At 43.8% G+C, this 14,105-nt stretch overlaps 1 protein-coding gene across 3 annotated transcripts in view; it reads left to right on the top strand.

The window, feature by feature from the left end:
• Positions 1-12,723: 12,723 nt before the first annotated feature.
• LOC125009499 (E3 ubiquitin-protein ligase RNF220-like) overlaps positions 12,724-14,105 on the top strand; it is a 28,749-nt gene continuing 27,367 nt past the window's right edge. For all 3 annotated transcript variants that reach the window (XM_047587518.1, XM_047587517.1, XM_047587516.1), the window contains exon 1: positions 12,724-13,037. The gene's annotated coding sequence lies outside the window, so the exon portion shown is untranslated. The remainder of the gene's footprint in view (positions 13,038-14,105) is intronic.

The raw sequence follows: 14,105 nt of genomic DNA, 5'->3' as shown, positions 1-14,105 counted from the left end.
GGTCAAATGCTGCATGTGCTGTGAAAAGTCAGCTCAAGTTGGACATTAAACAGAACAGTTAACTGTATTGACCCAGACTGACCCAAGCTAATGAACCATGACCCAGTGCTGAACAGAAAATGCAAAGGTTTGCCTATAATTAGAAGTCTGTGGCACAAAGACCATTAGTCAAATCCTGAGAGCTCCTTCATTTCCATATTTTTGAATATTCTACTTAATTATGCAAAGGGAACAGTGATGTAGATGAGAAGTTTTAAGAAAGCCTCATAAAGTCCTTATTAAGAGCAGAGGGGATTAATGACAGTTAATATGAGGGCAATCAAACATTTAATGCAAAGGCCCTCCTGCAGGCAAACAGTATTTAAATGAGTCAATTAGACATTCATTATCTACAAGCCTATAAGTGGAGTGAGATCTGCATAAATGTTGGTGCAGAGAATCACTCCCCTCTAAAACGGAACTAATGAAATATTAAAAAAGTTAACAAGTTAGACATGGAAAATGTACAAATATTGATTGCTAGAGGGCTGGTTATATGTTGTCATCAAATCAGGGGAGAATGCGCGATATCCATTGGAGATTGTCTCATAAATCATAATTATCGAGTTAGCATGATCTCTCCTCCCAATTAGCCATGTAGCATTGTTGAAGCGGAAAGAAAGAGGGAGAAAGGGAGAACCCCTCCAATTGTCCATTATACGATCCCAAATCATGTATGTGAATGTGTCGAGGTTTAATGTGAGTGCCTCTAAATAATTCTCCTGCTAACAAACCACCTTAAAATAAGTAGATATATACAAAAAAATAACATACATATTCTGCAGAGGATGACTTGAATAATGTACCAAACTATGCAGATATATCACTGTCAGGACTTCCTCCCTCCTCCTCCTTCTCCTCCAATCCTTCTTTCTTTTCCCTCTCTCCACGTCTGCCTCCACTCTTGTCAGTTGCCCCAGCACACAATTACTGTGTGTGATTGCTATCAGGCGGGACGGTCGGGGAGGCTCCCAAATTAGGGCCTAAATAGGATTTCCTACATGGCGAAGGGCACAGGCCTGGACATGGTAATGAAAGCCTATACATCACAATCAGGCCGACAATCCTATTCATACTGCAACACATTACTCTCACTCCTCATAATTATAGAGGGGTGACAGACGGGCCTGTGAGGCACGGTGGAGGAGGCGCAAGAGTGAGGAGGAGGCAAAGGGAGGGGGTTACTGGGAAGGTGGCTAAGCAGTGTTACAGTTTTTGAGTGACTTCTTCTTCTCTCCACTTCTGTGATCTCCTGATACCCACCCACGCTGACCAGATTAGGTGGATGTCCGCTGGGTTCAATTCTACATAGTTCCGGTATGCGACCCTGCCACATATAGATCTCAGTAATTACAAAAAAAGAGTTCTAATTTGGACATTTTCCCCCAATAGAAAGAGTCTTCCACTGGGACACTGACCACATCTTCCATCAGACTGACTGACACCGGCGCAAACACACACACACACACACACACACACACACACACACACACACACACACAAACACACAAACACGTTCCCTCACACACAGAGATGTGATGAGATGTGAGGGGGACAGCTTTGCGATCAATACCATGAGCAGGAATCAGCGATGGGGAGAATAAGACAATGGCCTATCAGATTGAGGTTGACTTCTCCTTGTATGTGTGGCAGGCCTGTGACAATAGATTGGCCCAGAAATCCGATGGCACTCACCGGCAGAGAAAAAAATGAGGAGACAGATGAAAAGAAAGATTGCTAATGCTCTCCAAGCAGGCATTTTAATCTGTGACAGAGGAGGGATTTGGTGAAAGCCATTATCACACAGCAACCCCCCCCCCCCCCTTTCCTCCCTCCCCTTTCTTTTCTGATAAGGCAACCTTATCAGACCGCTTGAGGGGACAACGTGGATGTGTGTGTGTGCGTCTGCACCTTTGCATGTGTTTGAGTTGCAAAATGGGATATTCCAAATGTGATTCACTGGCTCCAAGAAAGCCCTGTTTTATCGATGTATATCACCTTAAGAACTCAGTCAAACGGTGAGCATTGCAAAGTGGATTCAGATCACAATAACCCAGAAAGAAAGAAAGAAACATGCATGTTACATCTGCAGAGACCTGACAGAAGAGGCCTGTGCTTGAGGGTTTGTGTATTCTCTATCCGGTGTTTTACCTGCGTAGCTCCAGACCCTATGCCATAACCTGACATGCACCTCCTCAGAAATGTATCTACGCCCCTTGCAATGTGGACCATAATGGCTGTGGTTGGTCCAAAACGCATTTACTTACTCAGTGGCAGGACAGACACAGAAAGTCCTCTTTGTTTAGGCTCCTGCACTCCGTCTACTCAGATCTCTTCTCTATATTCTGTGCCACAGTGATTTCAGTGAAAGGTTTTGGTGATCCACGTTTATTATCTTCAATCTCCAACATGAGCCGCTCTATTCCACTCGCCACTGTGGGAAGTACAAAGTCAAAACTCATCACAGCTGGCCAGATACCGCCTAGTGTTTCAGTGGCATAATTACAGAACAATACAGACACATCAGCACACAGGTACACGTAATCCCCTACAGTGTCTGCTTAGACTTCAGAAGTTGTGTGCCACATATTCACCTCTGGAAACTTCTCTCACTGTCTAGATGCCTGCCCTGGCCAATGTCAGTAGGCAGTTGGGTGACATAGAGGAGCCATCCACTGATATAGTGTTTGCATTTTTGCTGGATGACAACATGACACGCCACTATTCACTGCTTGTGTTGATAACATTATTTACTTCCTCTCTAATGTATATACGTTCTACAAACTCGGCAAAGATATCTGTCCTTCTTACGTTTTTTGAAGCAGTTTGTGACATCTGAATAAGTGCAAAAGGTCGATAAATATCTGTTTGTGTGTGTGTGTGCATACATTTGCATGTGTGTGTGCGTTGCAGAGCAGCGGATCAGGACTTGGTGTGTCTGTGTCTCCTCAACACTGTGTCCCTTCTGTGATCAGGACAATCCATCAGGCCTTGCCGCTCATTAATCACCAGACAGACACGCACACACATACACACACCTTTGGGATCAGGGCAGGCAGTGATGAACAGTAGGGTTAGTTTAGTGGAGCACTAACACCTGCACCACAGAGAGCACAACATGACATGACCGTGGCCTCAGAAAACCCCCAGAGACAGCATCTGTACCACGGATCGTGTTTATGTTGAATTTTCTGGTTTGATGACATTTATTTGTTTCCTTTGTCTATTTCTCAGTGAAAAGAAACACATCTTTAATGTATACTCTTTCATGATTAATAATCATTTAATATTTCTGTCTGTAATAGGGACTATGCATTAGTGCTGTACATGGACTGTGAGAGCTTCATCTAGACTGATAAATTAACTTCTGATGAGCAAACAGGAGCTGAATCAGGTGAATAGTAGAATTTAATAACTTCAGTCCTTGTCAGTGGACAACAGTTAGGATATCTTTGCGAGCAGATTTAGACATAGTAAACAGACAAAACATGAGTATTAGATGCTTTCCATTTGTATTGGGACTAACAAATCATGCTGAGTGTGTTTTGGTTGGATTCGGGTAAAAAGTCTGGTAAAAAGGCTGTGTCCCTGCTCCTGTGACCAAGGGAACACATTACAAGAAAATATCTTAAACAGTCACTTTAAACTAGATGTTTAGGGAACAAAAAACCTAGGAATAGACAAAATTACTAGTTGGACTGTAAAGTGGAATGTAAAGTCTTTGCCAAGATATCCACTGGCTTACAAGACAACAGTCGGCCTGTTCTTAGAATGGAATATCTCTGTGACATAGTGACTCTTTAATTGCTTCAAATCAATTCTGATACATTCTCTACAGACTTCAAAAGTCATTTTCACATGAATGTAAATTTATAATTTTGGACAGTTGTGGTGCTCAACATACATTTTGAAGGGAACTTCAATATGAGTAGGTCACCACTGGATAGAGGGATGCCTCTTAGAACCCCAAAGTGCTCTTTGCCTCTGCACTCGTCTCAATTCTCCACTTGCGGCCTTTTACTATGGATCATCAGATCAGAGCTCGGCAACCCTCCACAGAACCAGCGTACTGGCTAATTCACTATTGATCCTGGTCCATAGACCAATTTCCACTTGTGTTTGGTTTGGGACTACAGTTTCGGTCACGCTCCGTCTGTCCCTTAGGGGCCAGGGAGGAGCCCTTGCTACTCTCTTATCAGGCAGAAAGTACACACACACAAAGACTGTGGGATGGAGAGAGCTGTGGAGTGAAAGGCGTGAGGGAGTGTTACTAGCTTGTAGAAGAAGGGAGAGAGGTCATTAGTGGATGGTGATGAGTTCCAGAGTTTGAAAGAAAGCCGCTCAGGTTTGGCTTTGTGTGAGGCTACAGAATGTTACATAGTCATGCAACTCACAAGGACTGGCCACCACTGATTCTTTTCTGTGGAAATCTTTGTGCCAGAAAAATGGGGATGTGTTGAAATTTGAACAGATGTAGAGGTACCATAGAGCTATCATGTGCTGTAATGAGACCTCATATGAAAAGACAGGCGTCCTTTCTACTTTGTCTTTCACTCTTTCTTCAGAGGCAGAGACTAGTTATTCCAGGAGGTCATTGGCGGTTGCTCTGCGTGGGTGATGGGGTGATATGTCTGGAGAGATTCATTAGGATGGTGTCACTAAGTAAATGTGTGTTGACCTGGACCACAGACAGGCACCCTGATGCTACGAGCCAATCTCATGCACACAGCGATGGATGCTTCAGAGATCAAATACCTCACATTCTTCTTATACCTTCCTCTATCTACTCACCTCTCACTCTCCATTCCTGGTGTCTCCACATCTCTTTTCTGCCTCCTCACCACCCCAAAACACACCCTCTTTCCTCTTTATCTACCCACCTCTCACTCTCCATCTGTGTCCTTTCCCTCCCTCCACTCTTCCCATGCCTGTCTCTCCTGCTGCCCGCACCCACCCCCCCTCTGGCTCCCCTCTGTCTCCCTTTTTCTTTCTCCCTGTAACAACATTCTCTGGACTAATTGCAATTCTGTCAGCAGGTAAATGCTTTGTGACCAGTCGCTGACAGCCACGCCAGCCAACCCCCAGGTTGCCACTGACAGTCATTGTGGGGCCGACAGGACAGCATCGGCAGCGTTGGCAGTCAGTTAGACGGCAGTGTATATGGATGTGGCCTCTCAGCTGAATAGTGAGACTCCAACTGTCTGCTACTGTGTGACACTCCCATTACCCCACCACAGAAAAAGGTAGACAGCCATGGAACAGCTGGATAATGCACTGTCTGACTGACGATACACTCTACCTCTCACACACTCTGCTTCTCACCTCGTCTTCAGGCCTATGACAACACCGACTTGATACTGTCAGGTTAGGAGCCAGCCGGTGTGACATGTCAGCACTCACACGATTCACTCCTGATGTTCAATATTAGAGCAAACGCAAAGAAGGCTGGGTCAGGAGGGAATGGGAATTGATGATGAATGATGGATTAGAGGATGCACGGGTCGTATTTTTATACTCAACTGCAACACCTGTCACACTTAAATCTATTCAGTTACAAGCACTCGAAACCCACAAAATTATATTTTTGTATAAAACTGTGCATAACATGTAAATAAACTGGAATTTGAACATAGAGCCAGCATCAACACAGTTCCTTGATGACCAGGCACGGCTAATTAAAGCAGGCTGTTGACAGTTGTGTGCCTGACCCTTAGCTTGGCACTCCCTTGGGGGTCCTGTTAGCATGCTAATGCTAATCTCCAGTGACGGGGGACAGGGCAGGGCTGTCCCCTGCAGCCTCTGCTGCTGTGACCACGGGATGTGTCAGGACAGGCACAGTGATGTGCTAACATGGAGACGTCCCCATGTGCATGTCACACATCTGTAATTAGAAAAGAGGCAAGCAGCGGGAGGGCTAGAGGGGACAGTTGTTGTGGGACCACTTGATCTCTGTTCCTGACACAACTCAGAAAAGAGCAATCCGTGCCTTAAACTGGCTTACAAAAGAGCAGCTAATTTCAAGCTTACACGAGACAATTTGCGTCACGTAATCACAGGAAACCTGTTTAAGATCTAATGTGAGATGATTCACAAAGAGAAGAATAACACAAGGCTGATAAAAATACAACAACCTGGTTAATATTAACACTGGGAGGAAAAAAAGAGAGTTCCTATACCTGTCTGTCAGTCTATCTGTCTCTCTCTCTCACTGCTCTCCTCTCCAAGGGAAGGTCAAGGACACATGCATATTCATGGAGGAGCCTGGCACAGGATCGATGGCTTTTAATTGTTTTCTCTTGGTTGGTGGAGAGACGTGCCAGTGTCTATTGATCTGTTTGAGCAGAGGCCACTCACAGAGCACGACTGAGAGACCTTTTCCTGACTGAACACCGATAGACAGTGTGTGTGTATGTGTGGACGCGCTAAAGTCTGTGCGGTGATTAGGATTTTGACACACAAAATCACAGCCTACATGAAGGGACTACTTGAGGCTTAGAGGTAGGTACACACGACACACAAGAGGAGAGGTAGACAAGGGCAACGCATACCTATATTTGTTGTTTGTTGTTAGGTTTAGAAGACGGATCGGATACAAGAAATGAGCAGGCCAGCACATCGTTTCACACGACAATCGTTAAAATGAAGAACGTCAAATAACAAGAATCTCCAGTGATGAAAATGAATCATGCACATTTATTCCAGACAGGTAGATCAATATGTTTTATTGTATGTATTGTTTTTCCTTCCTCCACAATCATATTCAAATATATATATGTGTGTGTGTGTGTGTGTGTGTGTGTGTGTGTGTGTGTGTGATTTAGGAGAAGCTTATCTTGAAGATTGTTTGGTAGAATACTGAATGGAAATAATCACTTTAAATAGTTAGTGGCATCTTAACTGAGCACAGACTCCTCTTTGGCTAAGTGTGGCATCTCCGTCTGGACAGTGAACAGCACAGCAAAGATATTTCTCTAAGAAAGTAACAAAAAAAAAAGTAAGAACGTGAACCATTTTTACATCTGGATGTTTACATTGTGAACAGCAGATGAATGTGTTGACCTGTCGTCCAGTCAACCAGATCTTTCCCTCTGCAAAGATTATCCCCTTCAGAGGTTTTCTTCTCTCTCTTTCATTTATTCCTCTGTAGCTGGTTGAATTTGTCAATTTGAACAGGCAAAGTTGGGAGATTGGTGGCAAGTGGGGAGTAAAAGGATGGTGTACGGAGAGAGGCGATGAAGAGAGAGAGAGAGGGAGAGAGACAGATAAAAAAAGATTGTGACAGTCATCCATTTGACCCAGGCTGTTGAGTGAGAGCAGTCTAGCTTGTCAAATCTCTGTGCTAACAGTGAATAGCCATATCTGTGCAGAGCATAGAAGGGTGTCATGCACTATGGTTTCATGGTTCAGGATAAGGCTGGATGAAGCCATTGGCTGGATGACACACAGACAGACACATTTTCACTTTCTCTCTAACTCCTCGCCTCTCGCTCTGTCCTACTGTCTTGACCTGAGAAAGAGAAGCGTGAACTCTTATTTCAATCAAAGTCTGCTTGTTTATATGGAAACAATCAATGAAAACCTCTGCTGCGTTTTAAAGAGCGGGAACTATTTCTTGCTCACAGATTAAACCTTGTATCCTCCAATTATTGAACAATGAGAACCCTCAGCTCCCTCTTCGCAGTTGCCCTCCCTCCACTACACTGTAATAACCTCCTCATCCACACACACACACACACACACACACACACACAGGACACTATTACCGTCTCATTAGCCTGAATCATACAAGAATTAGACTCCAGCCCGCTGACAATAGCACGGAGAATGGGTCTTTTTTGCTCAGGAGTCAGGGGTTAAGTTACCAATCAAAATAGCCAGGCAGATCTATCGAGACATTTTAATATTGGCCATTGTGGAAGCTCTAAAAAATTTTTAATCTCTCACTGGCACGGCTGCCCCCAAGGCAACTCAAATAACAGTCTTTGGGAGGGGGGTTGGTGTTCAAAGAATTGATGTACCCTCTGGCATTTGGGTAATTGTGTTGGAATTGCTGCCACCTTGAACAGTTTTCAGGCTGAGCGCCCTTTCTTCATTTAGCCGCTTTGCTTACCTGGACCTTAGATTGCTCTGTTTTCTCACTTCTCAGTGTTCTTCTTCAGATCCACTCCAACACCTGTTATCCTTTAAATCCCTCAGACCTGGGAGCTCCTGGTGGAAGTCAGATGGACACTGCCCACACTAGGAGCCAATAAAGTGAGTGCTCAGTATATTGGTTCCTGGGCAAAGTGGACCAGGTGTTGCTACCATGCCACACTTAATACAATGTAAACCAGCAGAGGGGGCCAATGATGACGCCTGGGCCCAAAAAAAAAGAAAAAAAAAACTCAGTTCCAACACAGTAAGCTCACAGCAGTCTTTAACATGTTTTACAACTGCAAAGCAGATTATTTCTGTCTTACCTGTCAGGTCTCCCTTCCTCCTCTTTATTTCTTTCGTCCACACATGGTATGTTCCTCCTCATCATGCCACAGCCCCCACTCCCCCTCTCTGTGGTCCTGTCCTCTCCCAGGGTTCAGACTAATGACTAGTGACAGTCCACTGAGGGGAGCGAGCTGTTTGCAGTCAGCAGTGCGTTTGTTGGTAATTATTTTCCAGAGTGTCACATTAGTGTCAGCCTCGTGGCGGTGAGAGAGCAGCGAGGACCGGGGCCCGGGCTGGCTGGATGGGTGAGGCGGGGAGTGAGGGGAGGGGAAAGGGTGTGATGTTTGGTGGTGGGCAGCGTTGTATTTATGTGTGTAGGTTGAAGTGGTTGTGGGTTGAGGACACAGGCTGTCACTGGTCTGCACTGTTTGCCTTGTGGCTACATACTGTAAGGCTAAAGATTAAGGAGGGAAGTCAGCGAGGATAACAAATTGGTGGACACTTTTCCTACAACTTTTCACTTCAGTGTCTGTCCTGCACAGACACGTTTGCCTTAACGCTGTATTTTTTTTCATAGGATAAAGTAGGCAAGTTTTTTTTTATGTTTGTTTTTTTTGTCACTGCCTTGTTAAAATGAGGTAAACCAACAGTAAATTTGCTCCACTGATCAGAACAAGTTCTACCACTGTAGTCCAAACGTGATGCAGATAAAGATTCAAATTCTTGTCATCATTTGTTTTCCTTCAGCTAATTTGTGAGGAGCTTCATGTGGTTTTCACCCCCGGTTAACTCTTTATGTCGCTGGTAGTTCCTGCTATGTATGGGTTTCTCTTTCTTAAATATGGAGCTATACATCTGCTTTTAAAGATCACACATGGCTTTGCAGCTGAATGCCGTAGACTGACACGACATTGAAAAGTTGTAAGACCTGTAAAATTAGTTATTACTGAAGTCAAAATAAAATTGAAAATCAGGTTCCCTGAAGCCAGACACCTCACTTTTTATCATATAGCCTTTTCTTAAACCATTTCAATCCACGGTGCTCTGATGAAATGACATCCCAGAAGTGTGGACACAAAGTTGAGGACAGCCAAACCCTACCGGACTGCTGACAGCAGAGTGTCGTGGATGTGAAAACATACAGGATACTGGCGTGTGTGCATGTGAATGCGTGTGTGTCTGTGTGGGGGGGCAGTCACTAGCCCCCTTGGGAGGAAGCGATCAATGATTGAGACCATAATGCACCTCTCTGTATTCGTCCTCACATTCACGCTCACTGGCTGCTTTGGGGAGCTGTCAAACACACGTATACACACACACACACACACTTCCACTTTTACTCACGCGCACACACACATTGTCACATGTTCGACAGCTCATCTCTCACACGTTCCCTTCCACTCCATCTTGTAGCTGTCTGGTCGATGGCCCCTCTCTCTGTCTCACTTCCACTGCTTAGTCTTTGGCAGACTGCTCTGCTCTGGCGCTGTCTCTCCCTATGTTAATATAGTAGCTAACCTCTCTCTCCATAGCACTGCTACCAGACAGTCTATGTTGATATACTGAGGAGAGTGTAGCAGTCCGCTGCACAACTACTACCCAACTGACTCCAGAGAACTGAGCACTCTTCATCTTCACCACTGATACTGCCACTCCGAGGATCCTGCACTTGTTGTTACAACCACTGTAACACAACTCCTTCCATTCACAGCAGGTAAAATCACTTAAAACAAAATTCCTACCTGGTGCTCTCATATTCTCTTGCTCCATAACATTGTATGAATTTTGAAGGCAATCTGCAGCAACAGGACAGGGCAAAAGTAATTATCACTAATTGGTGTGTTGGAAATTATTACAATAGTAACTTAATTTACTCCATGCCGTCCCCCCAAAAACTCCTGGGAATTAAAGGAGGGCAATAAAAACAAAACCATGACTATTGACTGTACTATACTCCAATTACACATTGAGGGAGTTAAAAGACTCCTCCAATGACCTGTGGCATCCTAATAAAAGAAGTGAAGAACTCTCATTATGTTGATTTAATTCGCCTCAGCTCATCTCATATTTGTTGAGAATTACACAGAAGACCACAGAAACTAACATTTAAATGCTTGTTAAAACTGCTTTTACCGCTAGGTCAAGAAAAAAGAAATGTGTACGGTGGGGCAACCAGAATAATCCAAAGCAGAAACTGCATGCATTAAGACGTTACGCTCTGCTTGTGCATGAGTGTGTGCATGGCAGTCAAAAAGACAGCCAAGTGACTCACCTCCTGCCAGAAAATGAAAGCATACAATTAACATCGCATCCCATCATCCTCAGCTGAGCGGGCAGCCCTGTAATTGGCTGGCTGACCAGCCTGCGTGGCTTCGGGTGGCAATTTATTCTGGGAGCCATGCAGTTTACCCTGGGCGGCTAACGGCCCCTGTGCCGTAACCTGGCTGAGGCAGCGGGGACATCATTAACACTTCACTGGGCCTGCAGGACACACACCCATCATCCACTATACACCACCCACAGCCACTAGCATGCGGGGCAAATTGGAGTAACAGAGAAGAAATAATAATCACAATGTCAATGGAGCCACTTGTGGTGAATGTGCTCACTGATCAACTGCCAAATTGGGATATTTTTGGCATTTCTTAGTAAAAGAATAGAACTGAAGTTTCCAACAAGAACAGCCAATAAAGATTACTTTTAATTAGCAATTTTCAATGAAACAGACTTTCTCTGAGTGGATCTGATTTGGGAATCCAGTTCCATGTTTGTGTGGGTGTGTGATGGCATGCAGTTGTCTAACCACAAAACAATGTGTGAGTGAGAGGGTGCTCTCTAAGTGGAGTAATGACCTTGCCATGTCACAAGGAAGACATGTGTTGCACTCCCCCATATTGGTCCGAGGGCAGCACTGTTACAGAGTCAGTCTGGTCTCTCGTTTATGTGCCCATTTAAAGGTCTGCATCTGCTGTCTGGCCCTCCACCTCTTCACCAACCGGCTGTCTTTAGGTGTGAGAGGAAAAGCTCCAACTTGGGGAGCACTTTAAGAACCTGAGGGCCAGATGAGCTGTCCAGAATAAACCGTGGTTCTCTTCAGTCTTAGCTAATGTGGACAAGAGAGTGAATATTTATTTTTACATCCCAATTATCTGGTGTGTTTTCAGGCTGAGTTGGTTCAAGGAACCCACTGATCTCTAGCTATGTCTCGTCTCAACCCGTTTCCTTGCGTCTCCTTCTTGGCTGTGATATTCCCAATTCACTCATTTCCTATCTCAGGACTGTGTCTCGCTCTCTGATTACACACACACTCTCTCACACACACACACACAAATGCACACACACAGGCTCACAGCCAAATGGCTGTTCATTAAAGACAGGGACCTGAGGGGAAGCAATCGTCTGAGAGACGGAAATTGCGTGTCACATTAGATTAGCGGTGTAAAGCCTCTGGATTGGCTCCGGGGAATAAGGAATTATTTCAATTACATTATTTCAAAAAGTCTTTAAGCAATACCAATACCGATAAAAACAAATTAAGAGTGATTTGGGCTGATTTGTGGTGCTCTGAGCTGTGCTTTCTGACAATGTGCTGGAAATCAGATATGAATAATGCAGATATTACACTGTGTGTAATGTGTTGGACTTGAAAGCAGATTATCTGTGACAAATAATGCCATTGGTTTGCATTGTGTCTCATCAAAAGGGAATATTCCCAAGTGTCAATCACACAAGGTGGGGAGAGTATGGGCTCACTGAGCCACAGAGGAGAAGATAACTCATTCACCTGATGTTCAAAGCATTGACACCAACACACACTCACAAAAAGTGGTAGCCTGAATGGGTGAACTGGTGCGTAATGCACTCAATTCCAGCATTTCTATGGTGGGAAGTTTAATTTGCGTGTCTTTTATAAGCTTATTGTGTGTGGTGATACAGCTAAGCAAGTTTGAAAGTGTTGGTATTTTAGTTATTTTGGTGAAAAGGAATAAAAGGATAATGATCATAAAAAGTTAGGTTACTTTTCATTAAGAAAAGAACAGGGTTTGATTTTATATTCCCATATAAATTTGAACACATCATAACATTTTTTTCTTTCCTTTTCTTTTTGAAACAAAACAAAACAAAACTAAATACTTGACTCAATTTCAGTGTAACTCACCTTAACGGAGGGGAAGAAATTGAATGTGTCCATCGCAGGCAGCGCGTCTCTGGGGGGGTGTGGGGAGGCTGCAGAGAAAGAGGGCAGGGTAAGAGGGAAAGAGGGGGATTGTCACACAGAGACCAACAGAAACAGCCCGACCCGCAGCCAGTCCACTCAGTGGCACCTTGATCCTTCCCAGAAACGCAGCGACTGTGCATCTCCAAAGTACGCGCATCACAGCCTCAACTCATCCCGTGAACACATCTGGAGGAGGACCGAAAAGCCGCCCGCAGCTGCACGTTTTTTTTTTCCTTTTCTCTCTTTCCTGCGCGACCAGGAGAAAGTGCCGCGTCCTTGAAATTAACTATAAGTTGAAGGAGACACGGAGTGAGAGAGTTGGCGGCGAAATAAATCTCGCTTTGAGTACTTCATCACGGTAAGTACCGGCTGATGCTTCCCGATAACACAAGTGATTAGAGCTTCATTTAGTTTAATTGGTTTAATTGGTTATTTGATTGCCATGTGTTCTGTCGGGTGTGAGGGTTTGTATTTTTTTTTTATAAACACAAGGAACTTAGCGCGCTCTCGCTGCTGAAAAAAAAAACAAACAAAAAACAAAACAGTTCTGATCAGTTTTAAAACGCGTTGATGAAAAGACTGAATATTAGAGTAATCATTTGGATAGACAGGATAAGCTCTGACCTCGTTTGCGCTCTGGCGTGCGTAAAAAGTAACGGCATTGCCAAATTGTCGCTTATTTTGACAAGTTTGAAAATGTCTTTTGACATATATATATACATACATAACTGTGTCTGTTCTTTTCAAGCTTTAATTTTTTTTTTCCTAGTAAATTTTAAGAGCAAGCGCTTTTTTGTTCTTAAAAGACGGGTGAAGGGTGAAGCCCAAACTTTAATTTCCTATTTAGGCCTTACTTCGGACTAGCTTTCGAATCGTTTTAGTCCTTAAAACAGAAACAGAAACACAGAAAAGACGAATTAGATGAAGCAGCTTGACTCAAAATCAAACCTTATGTATAATATTTTAATTATCCTTTGTTTTAGTTGCAAGATTGATTTTTCACAATTTGGATTTGAAAAAACAAACAAAAAGAAATGATGAGAAAGTGTTATATTACCGCAGTTCTTGCTGTGACACCGGCTTTACTAGACGCCAATCCGCATAATTTACACTGTATGGATTCACTAAGATAATCGATTCATTAAAACAAAAAGGAAAAGAGAAATCGTCCTTTTTCCCGGAACGCTTAAGGTTTCTATGATTTCCCCTAATCTAATCGTTTAGACCTCACTATTAAATTTCTCTTCTCAGGCTCCGGCTACGTGTGTGTTTTATTGGCAATTTATTCCGTCGTAATTATTTACAGGCACAGGAGGCCTCCTCTAACCCTTTTTTGCTGAAATTACTCCAAAACTGTAATTGTAAAAATGCCTCGAGAATTGCAGACTTGGTGTTTTTCACAAAATGAAGAGATGAAGATTTTGGC

This window comes from Mugil cephalus, chromosome 6 (genome assembly GCF_022458985.1).
Source record: "Mugil cephalus isolate CIBA_MC_2020 chromosome 6, CIBA_Mcephalus_1.1, whole genome shotgun sequence".
NCBI classification, from domain to species: Eukaryota; Metazoa; Chordata; class Actinopteri; order Mugiliformes; family Mugilidae; genus Mugil; species Mugil cephalus.
This window is presented reverse-complemented; position numbering and strand designations above follow the sequence as displayed.